The 18,585-nt window shown below is 41.2% G+C and overlaps 1 protein-coding gene and 1 long non-coding RNA gene across 3 annotated transcripts in view; one reads left to right on the plus strand and one right to left on the minus strand.

The window, feature by feature from the left end:
• The window catches only part of prkcab (protein kinase C, alpha, b), an 84,855-nt gene that overhangs the window by 40,885 nt on the left and 25,385 nt on the right, over nucleotides 1-18,585 (plus strand). The window lies entirely within an intron of this gene.
• On the minus strand, nucleotides 16,207-17,517 carry LOC122785517. The gene is made up of 3 exons (XR_006362294.1): nucleotides 17,473-17,517; nucleotides 17,133-17,336; nucleotides 16,207-16,708 (listed from the first exon to the last, which is right to left on the minus strand). It is a non-coding gene; the product is annotated as an uncharacterized LOC122785517 (long non-coding RNA).

Below are 18,585 nucleotides of genomic sequence, written 5' to 3' on the forward strand. Positions count from 1 at the left end.
TTATGATGACGCCTTAACACAGCGGTATGGTATGAAATGATATGCATTTGTGAGGTGCACAGCAGTTTTGGTGCGCTCTCTAAATCATGCATGTTTGTACGTGCAAGGATACATTTCAACTTTCCAAGTGGCAGCGCAATCGTCAGGCATTCAAATCACATTTGTGTTCAAAAATATGTGGCTTAAAAAAAAGCTTCCTCATTCACCTTATGCCGCTTTTCCACTACACAGTCCCGGCACAACTCGACTCGCCTCGGCACGGCACGTTTTTTTGGTTTATTTTGCGATAGTACCTGGTACTTTTTTAGTAGCTGCTCTAGATTTAGGAACGAAATTACTAAAATCTCAATATTTAACAGATTTATTTAGTGAGAGCACTGCTGAAAGCCTGCGATTGCGAGCGACGAGCCGATTCACAACTCCTGCCGCTGTATTCCAGTACAAATCATTTTAATCAAGTGATTCTAATGATTCAGTACACTGAAAACAACTGCTTTATAAGCCCCGAGTCACTAGTTTGTAGTGACTAATGTAGTGGAATTAGCTTTCATAAAAGATGCATTTATCAGTCAAGAATTTAGCACATTCTTGCAAAATCTTATATCCCTAACATGTATTGAGGTATATCTCTCTGTTAGGCACACACACACGCACACACACGCGCACACACGCATACCCACTGATACCTGCCCTAGAAATGTCAGTCTGAGCTGGTGCTTGCTGCTCGAGTGTTACTAAGGAGTGGAGTTGCTCAGAAAGGTGAACGTCTCCCTGACGTGTTTTCTCTCTCTCGACATGCTCTGTAATTGTGACCCATTACACTCCACAAACCACTCTGAGATCTTGTAATTTAAACTTGGAGGACTTTGTTCCGATTTTTTTTTTTGCAAACTTTGACAAACGCTAACGCCAGTTAGAACATGGACTTTTGTCATTTGTAACTGGTCATTTTCTGCACAGTGTCATCTCAACACACCCACAGAGCACACACTTCCTCCCACCAGTGACATTTAACTTAAGTGAATGAAAGGAACTTAAATGACATGATCCTTTGGCCAACTCTCTACTGCATCTTTTGTGTCGCGCTTTATGTCTAAGATGCTTCTTTTGTCTTTAATTATTAGAGACGCGCAGGCATTGCTGGATAATAACCGCTGAATGAAGGGAAGCTCATTTAGTGCAGACAGACTAATGATGTTGCCAGATCCTGCTCCCCACTGAGGTGAAAGTGTGGAAGATGAATAGTCATAAAACATGCACCCTCAGCAGGTAAAAGACTCGGAGTGGCCTGATGGGAAGCATTTGAGATGAGGAAGCTCTCTGCGGTGCCTAACCTGATTTAAGGCCTTAATGGCTGCTCATGAACAACACCTCACTGCTGAGAATAATTTCATAAAGCTCAAATTGGGTTCTGTCGTTGATGATTTATGTGCATAACAAAGTCTTGGCGCGCAAAGACATTTCAGATAACAGAAGTGGAGTTGGTATCATCGTGCATTCACTTCTCATTTAAATGCCACTGAAATGGCTGTGATCTTTGGTATTTCACAAAATTGATATTAATGTTCATTTTGTTGCCTGGCTCTGTAATAAATTAGACAATTACGTTTGGATGAACTAAATTAGAAACAGGCTGATCTCATGCCAATAGGTCAGGTATCTGTTGACCTGCTAAATCCTCACCTTCTCTCCCCTGTCGTCATACTTTTACTCCAGTTCATCACTTCTTTCCTGCACCTTCTGCAGTTTGCATCCGTTGTGGTTCAGTCATCACAAATCCAACAGCAAAGACTGACCAGGGACACGCGAGAGTAACTTTGCTGTTATAAGTGCAGTTCTCACATACGCAGTACACAGAGTGTGTTGTCATACTCTGCCTCCTGTGTGTGAGTGTGTGTGTGAGTGCATCGGGTCAGCAATACAGTTCACAGTGAGTAGGTTTACATTTACAGTTAACCTTTGCTCAGTTGGACTGATGTCGTTGTCCCAGTATACAATCACTCACGAGCAGGGAATGGATTTAATGACGCCTCCATTACACTAGAATTAAAATTAGAATTTGTCGTATTTTCACACACACACACCAATTAGTGAGAGTGAATTTGCAAGCACCCATTGCTCATGGTTACAGATTAAGTGCTGCTCACTGCTCCTGCGTCCGGGGTCCAACGCGGGTTACAAGAGACCAATTCCCTGCCACTTTGTCTTCGGCCACACTCGGTGATGATACGCCCCCTTTTTAGCGTGTTTATACCAGGCGGTTTGCACCTAGAGCTCCATTCCAAGTCTTCCTACCATCGCGGAACTTAAAAATTTTAATTATTTTCAATAAAATTGCTCTCCTCGTCCGTCCAAAAAATTTACTGACTGACTGAAGGTAAACACGCAGCAGTAATTCATCACCCAGCTACATTAATCAGAGAGTGTTAGTCCTACTTTCAGTCAGACTAAGATGTTTATTTCACTTGAGCTAACAAAATAATTGGGTTGGAAAATCCCTGTGTGTATTAGCAATTCTTTGTAGTGACAAACACAGAGCAATATCACCCTATTACCCTCTGCTTGAAGAGACGTTGAAGCATCTTTCCACTCATTTGTTTATTTTACAGCCCACTTTTTTTTTTGCTCACCCACTGGTGTCATCCCAGTGCTTAAATGTCACATCATGGAAACTAACAAATGGTATTAGACCCCAAAAACAGTCCTGCCGTAAAACCTGTGGTTTGAGGTAGAGCAGAGGATCCAGTCGGTGTAACAGTTTAATGTGTTACCAACCAAACTATTGGCCTTATAAAATAATCCAACAAGAAATGTTATTTAACAATAAAGGTTTTTGTGAAGGTCCTTCCATTCAAATAAGAGAGAAATATGCACAAGTCATTTTAGATACAGAGCGAAACTAAAATCCTCTATGAATCTAACCTGAGAACTCGTCAAAAGATATGAAATAAGTATAAAACTCTGACTCAATCTACATTCCAGTACCCTTTAAGTGTAATGAAAGCTTTGCTCAGGCCACATCCGTATTTACCACTCGAGATAATCAAATCCTACAACTGAAATTGTCAGATGATTGTTTTACGAATCATTTATAAACCCACCTTGCATAAGGCCTGTGTACACGCGTGCATGTGTGTTGCCCCTACATCGCTCACGCCGGCCTCGGCATTCGCGTGTGTGTTATTGCAGACAGGCTGGTAAACAAAGTGTGTGTGTTTGTGAGCAGACAGCAGCCAGGGAGCTGACCTATTCCTCAGACTGGAGGCAGAGGCAGCTCAGTGTTTAATGTCAGCACTGGGGAGGAACCACGGGAGTTTTGGGGAGGTTGGAGGAGGAGGAGGAGGAAGGAGGGATTTAGCAGGATTTTACTGCATTTCAAGCCAAAATATTCACCTTTCTCTTCCATGTGATTCGGTAATATTCCAAACTGGCCAAGAGGTGCCACATCTTTTCCTCCGTAAAAGTGAATCAGAACCTGCTGATTAGTTTATTGTCTCAGGGGTGAGATGACATGCAGTCTGTCTCTGGCTCTGTAACAAATGCCTTGTTTGGTACAGTGCAGTTCAGGTCGCCACAGTGGAACAGTTCGGAACAGTTCGCCCCCGGTCCGACATGCATTTCCACCACGGCGGGTGTGGGCTGGATACACAAGACAGTGAAGCTCACCAATAAATTCCACAAATAAGAAGAACGCAACACGGTAAACAAAGAGCAACAAGAGCACTCAGAGAGCACAGACCTTTGTCAGCTGCGTTTTGGATGCCAGGCTGAACCTGAACTACATTTACTGATTGCAGCTCTGTATTGAACTTTACCTGCTTACAGCTATTACTAGCTAGATTCCCCATGTCAAATTGAAATTGTAATCTGGATCAGATCCAGATGAAACGTAATCTGATGGTCGAATGGTCCATTCAAATCGGATGAGTTTTTGACAGAGACAGGATTTTTCCCTTACAGTTTTGCCCATTATAAGAAATTGGGATTTCTACCCACTTTTCATCAGTGGGTAGATTTTCTTATCAAACATTTATGGGACAATATTTGGGTTATTCACAAGAGGACAGACAAATTTACAGCTACAGCCACACAGATGAAAGCATTACCAACTGTAACAATGGAGGACATCCATGATTGTGCATTGTCTCTTTCTCGACATGGGGCTGTTTATCAAAGAAAGACAACAAGCTTTGTTTGAGTGAGGGCTGAAGGCTGCAGCGTTTCTAGCTCCACCCTGTCAAAGCCAGACCACTATAGGAGTCTCAAGATTGGCTTCCCTGAGAATGGACTCGATCAGCGTCCTACTTCGTAATCCTCAGGTTTATCACTATGACATGACCTGTACTTTCCCTTTATGGACAATTAGTGAGTCCGTGAGATGGGACATGTCCATTCTATTTTTGGTTCCTGATCATTTAAAATGCTAAGTTAATTCTTGTTTGATTAGTCCTTTACAGCCACTGGTCAGCTGTTACTTGAATATGTATGAATATGAGACTTCAATGATTTGAAACCTTAAAGGTGTTGTCCATAATATGTTTCTAAACACATTTTAACGTATTCATTTAAAGCCTCTTCACATCCTGATAGGAATCTAGAAGTATAATTAGGAAGAGCAAAATCTTAAAAGGGTAAACAGCTTATTCGCTCTTTATTTCAACTAGTTACGTGGAGTCACCTGTTCCCACCCTGGTCGATCTAGGGTAAGACAAACACTCATTCACCTTCACGTTTAAACTATGGCATGTTGAGGGTTGTCAGTGTGGCCTGTGTGTGCCAGGGAACAAGAACAACACCAACAACACATCCATGCATACACCTCAGAAACATGCACGACAACAGGGGAGTTGAGACTATTTAGAACAATGTGGTGAATCAGCCCACACAGCTGTCCTGAGAGCCAAGCAAGCCTCTAGCATTGCTTCAAGGCCGAGCCTTGTGTGTGTCAACATTTTAAAATTCTTGCAATTAGATTTTATATCTGTAGTGCAAAAAAAATATAAACCAGTGAGGGAAAAACTACCTGTGAGCCTACTTCATTTGGTGGTTTGACATTATGAGCAATTGGATCATAAATTATAAATCGACTAAGGCAAATCATGCCTTGGTACTACTTTGGAGAGAGGTTTTGGTAGTAACATAGACATTAATTAGATTCTAAGGTAATAAAATCTTGTTCTCCAGTTTCCTCCAACAGCCCAAAAATATGCAATATGGGCTAAATGATAAGGTAAATAGGACACTCTAATTTGACTGTGTGAGTGTGAGAGTGGATGGTTGTTTGTCTCTATGTGGACCTGTGATGGACTGGCGATCCGTCCAGGGTGTACCCCGCCTTTTCGCCCCATGTCAGCTGAGATGTGGAGGATAAAGCAGTAGAAGATGGATGGATGGATGGTAATAAGGGATAAGATAAACAAAGACGTGCAAAAGTTTTCGTCACTCAGTCATCAACACTTTTCCCTTTCCGTTCTGTGGCTGTGCCAACTTCATGTGACTCTTGGTGCAAACATGCTGATGTAGGCCTAACTACCTCACACCCCGCAATACTGTTCTCATCTCCAGCAGCGACGACAGGAGGGTCGGCCCTTCCTAACTGTAACTGTGGGTGACTCATCTCACACCAACACAGGGGGGAGGAGGATGATGATGAGAGGGATAATTTGGATGCAAAAAAAAACAGAGAACACTCCCATGTGAGTTGTCACTTTTTGATAATTAAATGCAGAGAGCAGTTGGGGATGCTCTACATGCAGACACAAACACACACAGAGTCGATTTTATGCATGTCAGGAGTGGGAGGACATCAGTGGGACACCTTACACCTTATCCAGTAATTTTAACTGTATTCTCCTTACACTCTGTTGTTTTTCTTCCTTCTCCTCTTTGCGCTTGTGTGTCTTGTTTGTACATTTTTTTTTTTTTTCTTAACCTTTCTTTATTCTTGGTGTTTCCCACCACATCGCACTCCTTGCCTCTATCTCTGTAGGCACAGACGTCTCGCGGCCTCATTACGCTGTCACTGATCCCTCCTGCCGCGGCCAAACTCATCAGATCATTAGTCAGCCCTGTCTGCGACACCCGGCCTGACAAGAATAGATCTGCCCAAACCCCAAACCTCTAATATTCTCAAAATGCCTTGAGCGCAATCAAGACGGTGCAGACGCCGCCATCACTGCCGCTGCCTTATCAAATGATTGATCAGAACAGCCGTGGCACTTTGAAATTGACGTGAGAAAGAATTTACGCGAGGTCTGTGTCGCTGCACGTATGTGTCATGAGTGGGTTGATTATGTCTCACATGTGACGATGTGTAGCTCCGCCACATCCTTTATTTCCCCACCATCTAAATGCCACGACAGGTCACAACCGAACAGAACTGAACATATAAATACATTTGAATGGTGTTTTTCTCATTCACCAGAGGCGAAATGTAATATATGTATTGATTTTCATACTGTATTGCCATTAGCGATATACATTAATCCTCTTAGGGATAAAAGGTCAGGGCAGAGTGGAACAGCAAACATCATCGTAAAATGAAGAACATTTTGTTGTCGTTGCAAGCATCAGTTGTTTGATTAACCTTTTCTGATCTGTAGTTCAAAATTCAGTATAGATATGAACAGTACGTGAGGGTCAAATAAGCTCATGTTCAGCATGAACAGGTTTTCTTTAAGAGAAATTGCATATTTGTACATTTTAAAATAGAGGCAGGCATTTACAGTTTTATTTTTTTATGGTCTGCATAACTTGCTTAAAAAACATGAATGAATTACTTTTCATCCCCTGGTTTATTATTTCTTTGGCTTTTTAACATTAAGTGAAGAATGTAGGAAACCATTTATTACCTATAATGTCATTTTGTAGTTTCCATGTACTTCAATCAATCAATAGATAATATTGACTTGATAATATTCAGTGTATATTTCCATGTAAATATCATGATTATCAACGCAACAGTCTTTTAAACCAGGAAAAGTAATCAGAGATACCTTATCACGACATGATATTATCCAAACTCTAAGACGATATCTCACGTCACGATATAGATAAAATATCAATATAAATTTTCAATAAAGGGCGGTGGAGCTTTGAGTCTCTGTTCACGTGTCTGATAGTCTTTCAGGCCCTCAGATAATAACAAAACGTCTAAGTTTGAATTTGTTTGCACATCATCACACTGTAATTATTAAACACAAAATGATTATCTTAAGTTTAGAACTCGAAGAAAAAAAGTCAGCACAGATATTAATGTTCCCTCCACTACAGGAATATCTTCTTCTTCTACTGTTTATTTACTCCATCAACAACTTGTCGACGACCACTTGCACATAGTGCATCTACAGTAGTTGACACACTGGATGAGGGAGGATTAAAAATATAAATAAAGCTTCGGTCTCTCGACAATGAAGCAATGTACTGTACATCTAGAGGATTTCATTTTCATCTTGTGGAAGCCCCACACATCTCATCCCATCTCATCATCAGTTCTGGCTGTCTGAACACGAGCGCATAGTACGTACGGATAAACCACAAGGATGTTCATATATCCCTTACACCTCTGGGATTAGCGGCCCGCTGATGGACCAGCTGTTGCTCTGAAAGCTTTTTAATTCAGTGTGTTCTCCAGTTAAACAGAGAGGGAAATGTCAGTGTCAGAGCATTTGTGAAGTTAGTGTCGTTTGGGCTTGTGGAAGGAGGCAAAGCTGGATATACAGGCCAAGACGGAAGAGTTAGTGAGCAGATGTGATGCATATGTAATTGTGGAGACGTACATAGATAGGAAATGTGCACACAAACAAACGATCAAGTGGCACAGCAGTAATCGCCTGGACAGAGGAATCAGGGGTCAGTTACAGGGTATCTGACATAACACACACACACACACTGTTGAATGTCAGAGGGTTTAGGACACATGACATCACAACATACACACTGACTTAATCCAGCAGAGAGACAGAGGACACCAGAACATTTGTTCACGTATTTAGATGATGCACAGAACCTTCTGCTCCCTTCACAAGGAAAAATAAAATACCATGATACTGTACCATCTGACTGACTACACCAGTGTCACCGCAGGAGCATGTGAGCGGAGCCAAGCAGGAAGCAAGGAAGAGTTTTGGCTGGAGCGTGTAGCGACATATTGAAAAAGAAAAAAGAATTACCCTGTGTCTTCCCCTAAAATATAATTATAGCAAACTATGAAAAAAAAAAAATGTAACTATGCTGAAGAAAGTAAATAAAGTCTTGATTAGTTTGATTAGAGGAAGTATATCTGGTAGTACGGCACGGTTTGCCTCGGACGTTGTCTTTTTGGATATTATTTGTTCACATTTCTGTCTTCACAGTGTAGGTTGTTTGTTCTTACAACTAAACAGGAGAACGTCTTGATTCGAGTTTTGACTTTTAATGTTTTGCATACAGTCAGTGTTAAAAGTCAGATCGAGCAAGTCTTAGTCGGACTAACAAACCTGGATAATGCAATTCATAGTTCAATTACTCCTGCATGTATACGGTTTGTTGGACTGTAGACAGACTTGCCGTTCTGCGCGTGCATCAACATTTCCTCCCTGATCTTTGACCCTGAAGTAGAAGGAGGCGACGTATAAACTGCAGTACTGTTGCCGGAAACCATACAGCGGCGGTGGCCATGCTCCATCTAATTTGTATCAAATGTACAGAAGGTACGAAACACACAGAACCACAGCACGATCCAGCTTACCGTTCACTTTTTGTTTGTTTCTCTCGGAGTCAGACATTCGCGGCCAATAAATCGTTTTTCTCCTCGGCATGTACCCTCTGACTCTTATTGTCCGATTGCCTGTCTTAGTCAGACTATGGTCTTAGCTGGACTAAACAGTGTGTTTGCCTCCTGTCTGTCCTTCAGCAGCTCTCTGTTTTTGGCCAAAGCTTTATTGTTGGAGAAAAATGGCCCAAATGATGTCAACTTGAACAGAGCAATTTCTTTATCCAACCAATTACACCAAAAAGGTGTCCTACTGGCTGGAAAACTGCCGATGTGGCAAACAGCTGCACCAAGAAACGTAATTTCATCATTCATGACGTTCTCCAAACACATTATTGTCACAGATGGCCACTGAGGATTACCATGTGTGTAATTAAGTCCCCTGCTGCTATGGACTTCAGCTATCTATCTCTCTTATGTGCACCATAGGCTTGACGTGCCTTATCCAATTTCCTGGGTTTGTTTGCTTGTTGACATCACACGACCTTTAAGCACTCGAGTGTGGAGCCGCTCTCCCGGTGCTCATCAGAACAAAATGGCACAAATGAGGGATTCATCAAAGAGATGATTATTAACAAATCCTGTGGGTTTGCTGATTGTACTTTGTAAGGATGTGTCAAGTATCGGAAGCATAGCGATGTCTACACACACACACACACAGGCTCGTATTACTGTTCGTCACAACAGCTACAAGTTAAATCCCTCTAAATTCAGTCAGGTTCATGTTTAATCAAATGAATATAGAAATTACAATAAAAGTGTTTACAACAAAGGGTAAGTGTTGGCTAAATGAAAAACAGAGCTAATTGTTTTAAGTTATTTGTACCCAAATGTTTAAATGCACTTTTGTAAGTCGCTTTGGATAAAAGCGTCTGCTAAATGACATGTAATGTAAAGTATATTAGGTATATTTGACTTGTAAGTTGTGTTTTAGTGTATTGTCAAGTGTAGTTTTAGCAGGTTTTATCATACTTTATTGGACTGATTATGTTTTATATTTATCTTTTGACAAGTGTTATTGTGTGTAAGGTAGTTTAGCTAGTAGGGTTAGTTATGTATATGCCTTTACATTTTAATGTGTTTTGTCATTTTAGCATGTAGTTCTATGTGTTTAATCATGTAAAAGCCCAACTAGGGACACATAGGGACTCTATGTGCAGCACATCAGTTGCATTATTTGGAACTAATCTAGAAGACAAAAGTCATGTGTAAAGAGACAATAAACATAATATAGGATACAAAATAGCTTTGGTTGTTTAAGTTACTTTAATAAACTGTGCAAAGTACTGTGTTTGTGTGTTACTGTGTGTAAGGCCACATGGGGCCCATCCTCATAGGTTTCCATGGTGATGTCGCAGTGATTTACGTGCTGGTATGTTAGCAGCCAGCAACCTTTAATGACCCACGCTGAGAGAAGTGGAGGTAAAATGGGGCTGTTGCAAAGCACTGTGGGAAAGCAGGTGATAGATGAGCCGAAAAGTTTTCGTGTTTTCCCCCTGTTCCTTCTTGAACTTTTATGACAGTGTGGTAATAGTTGCCTTTTTAGTCCTTGTGAAACTGCCCCATGTGGAAAAGTAAAACCTGATGTATAATTATTCACTGCTGAATGGTGTCGGCAGCATTCAGGAGAAGTGAGAGTGAAAACTATATATAATTCTGAGCCAGCAATTATCCTCTGCTTGTCTTCTTCCTCCTTCATTATTTTTAGCTCTACCTGCTCACTGAAGTTCTCCTCTTTTGCATAATGTTGTTGATGTTGTCCCGACTGATGTTTGCTGCAGTTGACATGTTTTTATTCTCCGATGAGACAGAGATAGTGACGGCAGGGTGACATACAGGCACTGACACATATGCATCTATTCTGTAACTGATTCAGTGTTTTAGATAAGAGTTTATCTGAGCCGTTTTTTAGTAAAAGATTATATTATTTTTATTGCATTTTTTTACACATGGGAACTGCGCAGTACATCCACAGTGTCTTTTCTGTGTTGCAGCAGTTGGAGGTGAAAGGGTTCAGGCGCTTAAAAGTTCACTTCACCAGCACTGTTCCTATGTATTTGTAAAATGTATGAATTGAAACACTACTACTTACATTGTGTTACTTATGATGTAGGAATTTACTTTTTCCAAGCCAAAAAATGGGGACAATTTAAATGATTTAACAACTGTATCTTACACTAGATTAAAATATATATATATATATATATATATCATAAGAGATGTAAGACTGGTGTTTTGTCAAAGAATGATGTAAAACGAAATGGGCCAATAAGGAATACAATTTTCTTATTGAGCGTATGGTTTTGATGTGATGTGATCGACTTAAAAATAACACCTAAGTTCCTGAGGTTCAGCTGGAGGAATGAGCCTAAAGCTCCAATTTGCTGTATAATCTGAGGGATTTTATCATCAGGTGCAGGAATTAGTGTCTCAGTCTTGTCTGAGTTTAGCTGCAAGTAGTTTGATTCTAGTCAAGCAGTCGATTAAGGAGGACAGTATATGAAGCTCTGCGGCTTTGAATGATCAGTACAGCTGTATCATCATCAGCATAGAGATGGTACGATATCTGAGAGTCACTGCGTTTGTCAAATGCATTTAAACTCTCCAATACAATACAAAATAAGAAGAGAGGATAAAAGAATGTTGGCGTATATACTCCCCATCTAATTAAACAAAATAAAATAAATACATTCCTGAACGTACCACATTTTCTACAGCTGTCACACCTCATATTTACTATTGTGTAAGTTTGTAATGTGTAAAAGTAGTTCCTATGTGTTTACATTCTGTATGCGGCCATTTTTGTTGGCTTGTTATTGGTGCCGTACTAAGCCTGGAGTCCTTTTACTCTAAGTGGGATTCTCCACTACCTCTTGACAGAGTCAACCATCCTCCAAACGGCTCAGCCTCTCTCACAGCTCAATTACCACTGAGCAGGGATGGAGTTATAACCGCTGGTGCTTCTCAATGGTGCCCGATACAAATAGCCACAGAAAACTCCAGTCCGATGGCGGACCACCCAGGAAGTGGTGAGACACTCACAGGCTTCCTTCCGCTTGGCCTCTCATGTGATTACAATTAATATTTAGCCGCAGCTCAAGACAGAAAAAGGCAGAGACCCACACACACACACACACACACACACACACACACACGTGTGAAATCAAGCCACATACCCAGTCAGTCTAATTAAACGCTGTGTTTGATGATGAAAGTTGGGCTGCGATGAAAAAAGGTTGAGAGGTGCAGTGCGGCTGCATCTGAACACTGGATCTCTTCTCTGCCGTTAATTAGGGCACGGCAGGGAAGGATTAAGCCCCAACACCTGCGTCTGCTCAGTTTTATTTCACTGTCACTCTAAGATGGGATTGTAAATGTGCTGAAGTATTAATGTACACTATTTATATGGTGAATCCACTGCTTTCAGAGGAAAATTCTGAGCAGTCACTTTATTTGACACTAGTTTACTATTAATTACAGACCATAACTTGACTGCTCCTGCGGTGAAGCTTAAACCTGTAGTGCATGACTTAAAGAGAGTTACAGAGTTTGATTAAACTTGACCAGTTTTTTTTAATTAATTAAATTCTTTCAGATCTTTTACTCATAAAATCAGTCAAAAAAACTGGGGTGTTTTTTTATTGGGTGAAGTGACCCTTTAATAAACTAATGTCCGCTTCATTCAAACCATGGTCAAATTAGTTGACACAATATTGTTTAAGTCTGTCAGGACCAGGCGACTCTCTCTGTGTTTGTAAGTTTAGCGGTGTTTAGATCTGGAGGCAACAGCAACCTTGTGTGAGTAAAGTGAGACGAGTACAGGCAGGTTGGAGTGAGACTGAAGGCACCAAGAAGCGTGCGGGAAAAGTTTCAGATGTGAATTCTACTGCTCGGAGAACGCGGTCGCACAGCAGTTTGGCGGGATGAAAGGTTCTTCCTGATAGTATTGCTTGACAGTTTTCAGAAGAAGGACGCAGAATACAAATAGATTCTGTGCACAAACTGCAGCGTTAAAAGGTGACCTTGCTTTGACTTTAGAACTCCCTGTCCTAGGAGATAAGGCTTACTTACAATAATATTTTCAATGGAGTATTTTTATATTGTATACATTATAGGATCAGAATCCTTTGATGATTACCGGCGCGCGTCCTCTATGTCTATAGTGGATCTGTTTGTTTGCAGCTGTTGCATAATACTAGCTATAACACCAAAGAGAAGTATGTCTTCTCTCGACTTATAAATACTGACTACACATCCCATAAACAGCATTAACAACATTATTCCTTAGTCCATAAAGTTTGCATGCTGATGTTGCTGTGTGTACCATTTTTTCCACTAATGAGCTTGTTCACGTCTTGTTTGCATCTATTTGCGCTGCCACTTGTCTGCATGTTTGTGAGTGGTGTGTTTGATTATCCTCACGTCTTCCGATATTTAATACACTAACGATACTGGAGAGCTCTCAGAGGAGGCATAACATTAATGAGCTTTAACCCTTTAACATCGAATGCTGAGAAGTCGCAAGTCAAAGCCAACACGTGGTTATTATGTTCATTTCACTCACTTTGTTGCAGGAGGCCGACGAATCAGCGTCTTTGTCACCAGAGAGGAAAGAGTTGGGAAAAACGCCTGTACACAGTGTCCATTTTGGACAAAACAAATGTTATTTTAAATATGTTTTATACTGTTCAGATTTCAAATACAAAATCTAGTGTTTATGTACAACTACAGTGTTTTCTTTAAATAAACCATTTTGTTTTTCATTTTAAAATGTTAATACACTATTTTTACACGCAGTATATTGTAAATAACTGCCAGATATTGAAAGTTAATCTGGAAATATGGGCAAAAGCACTTAACTCACTAGACATTTGCTGGTCCTTTTATGTTTAAAATAAGCGGGGAAAAAGTCCAGAATTAAACAGCAGTTTCAATTAAATTATATTCAATTTTATTTGGACAGGCACTGTACATAGACAACATCATCAGTGAGCAAACACTAGGCATCAGTGGAGAGAGAAAAAACTCCCTTTTAACAGGAATAAATCTCTGACAGAACCAGATTCAAAGATGTGCGGCCATCTGCCTGGACCAGTTGGGTTGAAAGGAAACATGGGGGACAGAAAGGGGGGAGAGAAAGAACAGGAGGGAGGTGAGGTAGAGACAGAAGAAAGAGACCAGGAGCAGATATACAACAATTCTATCAAGTTCTAAATTATGTGTGTAGCCTCTTGTAGCGACATTGTAGTTTGTGTTTAAAGTTTGCGTTTGCTGCCAAATTTACAGACCATAAATCTGTCGTATACATAATGAGGCTACAGTGGGATAGTCTGGAGGCAACAGCCTATTAAACACTGACAGGTGGCTGCAGGTGGAGAGAGACAGAGAATGTCATCGTGCTATAATTAAATCAATGATTGATCGTCAATACAGCTGCCAGTGTCTCCCTTTACAGCCGCGGTGTGAAAACACACACGGCCCAAAGACAACAAGCCACAGAGGAAAACCAAGTCTTACAAGTTATGAAATAAAAGGTAAAAGGTCAGTTATGGGAGCACGTTTCAAGCCATTTGCCCTCATTGCTCAGATTCACGGAGTCTGCTGCTGTTTAATGCTGCTGATGTATCTCGTGTCATCTCGTTCCCACCGCTGTGAGTCACCGACTCGCTGCTTCATGATTGTTTTTATCAATGTCAGAAGACAATTAGCTCCTACAAGTGGCACAGTTGGATCGTGTGATGGCAGTCCCCGCCCAGGTGTCTGTGTTTCAATGGCCTAGTGTGCACTTTCACTCTGTGTGAGTGTGTGTGTGTGTGTCTGACTGTATGGGCGGCGTTGTCAGTTTGACTGAAAAAAAATCTATTACTCCATTACTACTATTGTAGTTTCATCAACATGCAAACTGTAATTTGCAACATTTGTCATCCACATATTATCATGCGCTCATTTATTTGAAAAACATCACATGGTGACTCAGTACAAAAAATGCCTCTGTAAATCAGGCCTTATATTTTCTTGTCGGAGCAGCTTCTCCATGAAATATCTACAAAATAAATATTTTTTTAAAACTAAGGGGCAGCCTTGGGCCAAGAGGAAAGGAATAGGCTTTGTGACTGGAGAGTCGCTGGTTCAAATCTCAGGGCTGGAATGCCCCCACTACTGCCCCCTACTCCTGCGTCTGGCTTGTATGTGTTCACTCCTGGTTGTGAGAGAAAATTCTAATCTTCAGCCAACTTTAAGTTTATTTTTAAATTGATTTACTCACATATTCTTATAACCAGACCTGGTATTCAATATACACAGCCATAACTTACCATAAGACACAAACTAGGCACCTTTCAAGGTTCCCTCCAGGCATCTGGACAGGATACACTATCTCAAGGAACACACCTGATTCAAATGGTCAGCTCGTCATCAAGCTCTGCAGAAGCCTGATAAAGAGCCGTTGGAGCAGGGCAACATCTAAAACATGCAGGGCAGTGTTCCCATGAGGACCAGGTTTGAGAAACCCTAAACTAGTATGTATAACACCTGGCACGCTGATGCCCTGCTGTTCAGATGTGAGGCATTGTCTCAGTTCTCCTCAGATCATTTGCAAGCCAGGAGCTGCAACACGCAGTCAACTCGTGTAGCGATGCTTCCTCTTGTTTCCAATCTAAAACACATTCAGTAATTAAACTGAAGCTTAGACTCCGAACAATATCACTATTCAGATTGCAAATTGCAATTAGATACTAAACCAGATTGTTCAGGCCCAGTGAGATTCCTCATGGCTAAAAGCATTCCTGCGCACTCTTTCTCTTTTTTTTTCAGCAAAGCAGCTGAACTTCAGCCTTGAGCAAAGTGAACATTTTATCATCTGTCACTGTGACATGCCGACCACCTCTTCTCCACTTTCCCTCCGTCTGTGAGCCCTTTGTAGTTGTGTGGTTGTCGTCCTTCACGTCCACACACACGCCTCATTTTTATCAAGCCATTCCCCACTTCTTTTCCTCCTCTGTTTGCTTTCCTCTGCTTACACAGTCTATCACATAATTTTCTCTAAGCCATTATCACCATAGCAACTGTGCAGTTGCACACATTGTTTCCCCGAGACCCTCATCCTAACACACACAGACACACACACAGTATGATTCTTGTCTTTCAAGTAGTTTCAGTATTTTGGGTGTGTTGATGTGTTTGAAAGATGAAGTTCCCCGCGGCGATGTCTGGGGACCGTTTTGTTATTGTGTGTTTAGTGCATTAGTTGCTCCACTGACTGACTTGCAAGGATCGGGATTTAGTCTGTGAAGTCTGTTATGAAGGTCCAGTTATGAAAGTACACCATGTGTGTGGAGTGTTGCATGTGAACACTTAATACTCACTACTATACATAATGATACACCAGGAGATCCAAGACACTGTCTGTTTCGTTACCGCTTAATGCTGCAGTTTTTTTGTTTTTTTTTTAAATGGAGCGATGTAGGAAATGGTAACTGAAGGGAAACAGGAAGTAAAGCTACAACAAGAAGTGACGCAGCCCGGGAAAAGCAGCATGTCGCTGACTGCACTTCAAAATAAAAGCGCCTGCCGTTCCATGTTTTTAAAGTAATGTCAAATCACGCACATAGGATTTTAACATCCCTTTCAACTGTTTTAAAGCAGCTAACTTAAATCATATGACTTAATTTTGTGAAACTTCACTTCAAGGCAACAGTGAATAATAACACAACACGACTAAGTCTCCATACTGGTGAGAAGTGACACAGAACAGGATGCAGAAATCATCTTTCTCAGCTTTGCGTCTACTGGACGACCTGTGCACTTGTTTGATGTTGTATTTTGACATTTTTCCTTCACCCCTCTTCTTCTCTCTGATGTACCACCGCTTGAGTTTTCTCTGCCTTCACCTTGTCCTGGTCTCTGCTTGGATGTTGTGGCTTGAGCGGTTGCAGATCAAATCCAATTCTCAGCGTGCTGGAAATAAAACCGGAGGACCATGACATGTTGAGGAGGCATCTGTGAGCCTCGATCGCGTCTTTGAATATTTCACACACACACACGGAAATCGAGCTGGAAAGCACATAGTGTGAACAAGGCTTTATGTACACTTCAGTGGAGGGAGTGCTCCTCATTGAAATCATAACAAATCAAGATTGAGAGGATTTGTTCATGAAATATCATGAGAGGATATTACACTACACATGACTCTTTGTAGTCATCAAGCCAGTTAGTAGAAAGCATGTTAACCAATTCACCTCACATATGAATCACATCGGCCTACTTCACTCTCCCGTTCACATTTTATGGCACTAATATCCCATAAGTGATGAGATATTATTACCGACTTCCGTGGCGTGCCTGCTAATGCCTAACTGTAATTAGCCAGAGAAGTGTTTACCTCGTTGTCCCTCCCTCATCTTTGACTTTCTTCCTCTCCTGCTCGATGTGGCCCTCGCTCAGAGGGATTCAGCGGTGGTATTATCTCGCCTCACTGCAGCCGTCTTACCTCGTGGTTTCGCCTAAGCAGCAGCAGCGCTGACTGTCGACAGTTTGCCCACTAGCATCTTTGCCCAGCACTCCATGATGTCCACTATTTAAATGCCTGAGAGTGTGTTTGATAGATACAGACTGAGTTGCCGTCTTATTCGGCTCTTTGTACATTTCATTTTGAGATAAGCCAGTATTTTTTTGTAAGATTTTCTTTCTTTTTTTTTTTTTTTTTTTAAATTACATTTTACCTGAATTTTCCAGTGCTTCAGCTCCACAAAATGTCCCCTTTGGACCTCACATATTTGACTGTGAGTCAGGCACTCTTTTGTCTACAGATCACACTGGAACAAACCTGAAGGCAATGTGCTGTGGTGTGTTTTTGCTCATGCATGTTTGCATGTGCATCTAAGTGAACTGGCAGGATCGCAGTTGTCGTCTCTGAGCTCTCATTTGTTTTTACTCATGGATGGATCATTGAACACTTTGGACCTGGGGCCCTTTAACCCTTTTTCCGCATTTTTTGGGGAAAAAGTGTGTAGAAATAGGTCGCCCCATGTGGAGATTGTTTGGGCTATACAGATATAATTGAACGGAATAGATTTGATTTCTCTGGCACAATTAGGTTTGTGCTCCGTTTTGGCACCGTGCAACTCGGGCTCTCTGACACTGGTTGGAATAAATCAAAAACATCTACAACGGTGTTCACTCAACCAAACATTTTAATGTAGCAGCAGCGTGGGCCAGAGTGAAAGCTGCCAAGTGTTCTGCCTCTTCAGCCATTTGCACATTTTAATATTGTACATATTATTATGTTTGATACATAATCAAAACAAAGAAAGAAAAGGGCTCTATCTCGATATTTCTTTCTATCTCTCAACATGCAGGGGAGTTTTTTGGGGTTTTTTGCAATCGTTCTACATTTTCTTGTATCATCAGAGCCTGAACGTTGCTCCTGAGGTTACTAAGATGACACGATATGGAGCATAACTTTTCATTTAAGTTGAAGTTGTGTATCCTAAGGTAACACACCATGTATAATCACCTCACGGAGTGGGAGTGCGGTATTGTTTTAAGTGGCTCTGTGTGTCTGTCTGTTTGTCTGTGCTTCCACACTCGCACTTGCCAATATGACCAACAGAGGCCGCCAGAGGCTTGCTGCATGAATGGGGTGAGGTCTGCCACCTCTGATTGCCTTGTTACTTATGGTACACGTTTGCAATGCAACCATTTTAGCACAGTTTTTGTTTTTCTTCTTCACTCATGTTGAATTGTAAAGCCTTTAGCACAGTTTAGTGGTGTAGGCCTGAACTTGATATAATGTAAATGTCAGTTCAGCTGGCTTACATTAGGTCAGACTTCAA

Source organism: Solea senegalensis, linkage group LG19, assembly GCF_019176455.1.
Source record: "Solea senegalensis isolate Sse05_10M linkage group LG19, IFAPA_SoseM_1, whole genome shotgun sequence".
Lineage (NCBI taxonomy): Eukaryota > Metazoa > Chordata > Actinopteri > Pleuronectiformes > Soleidae > Solea > Solea senegalensis.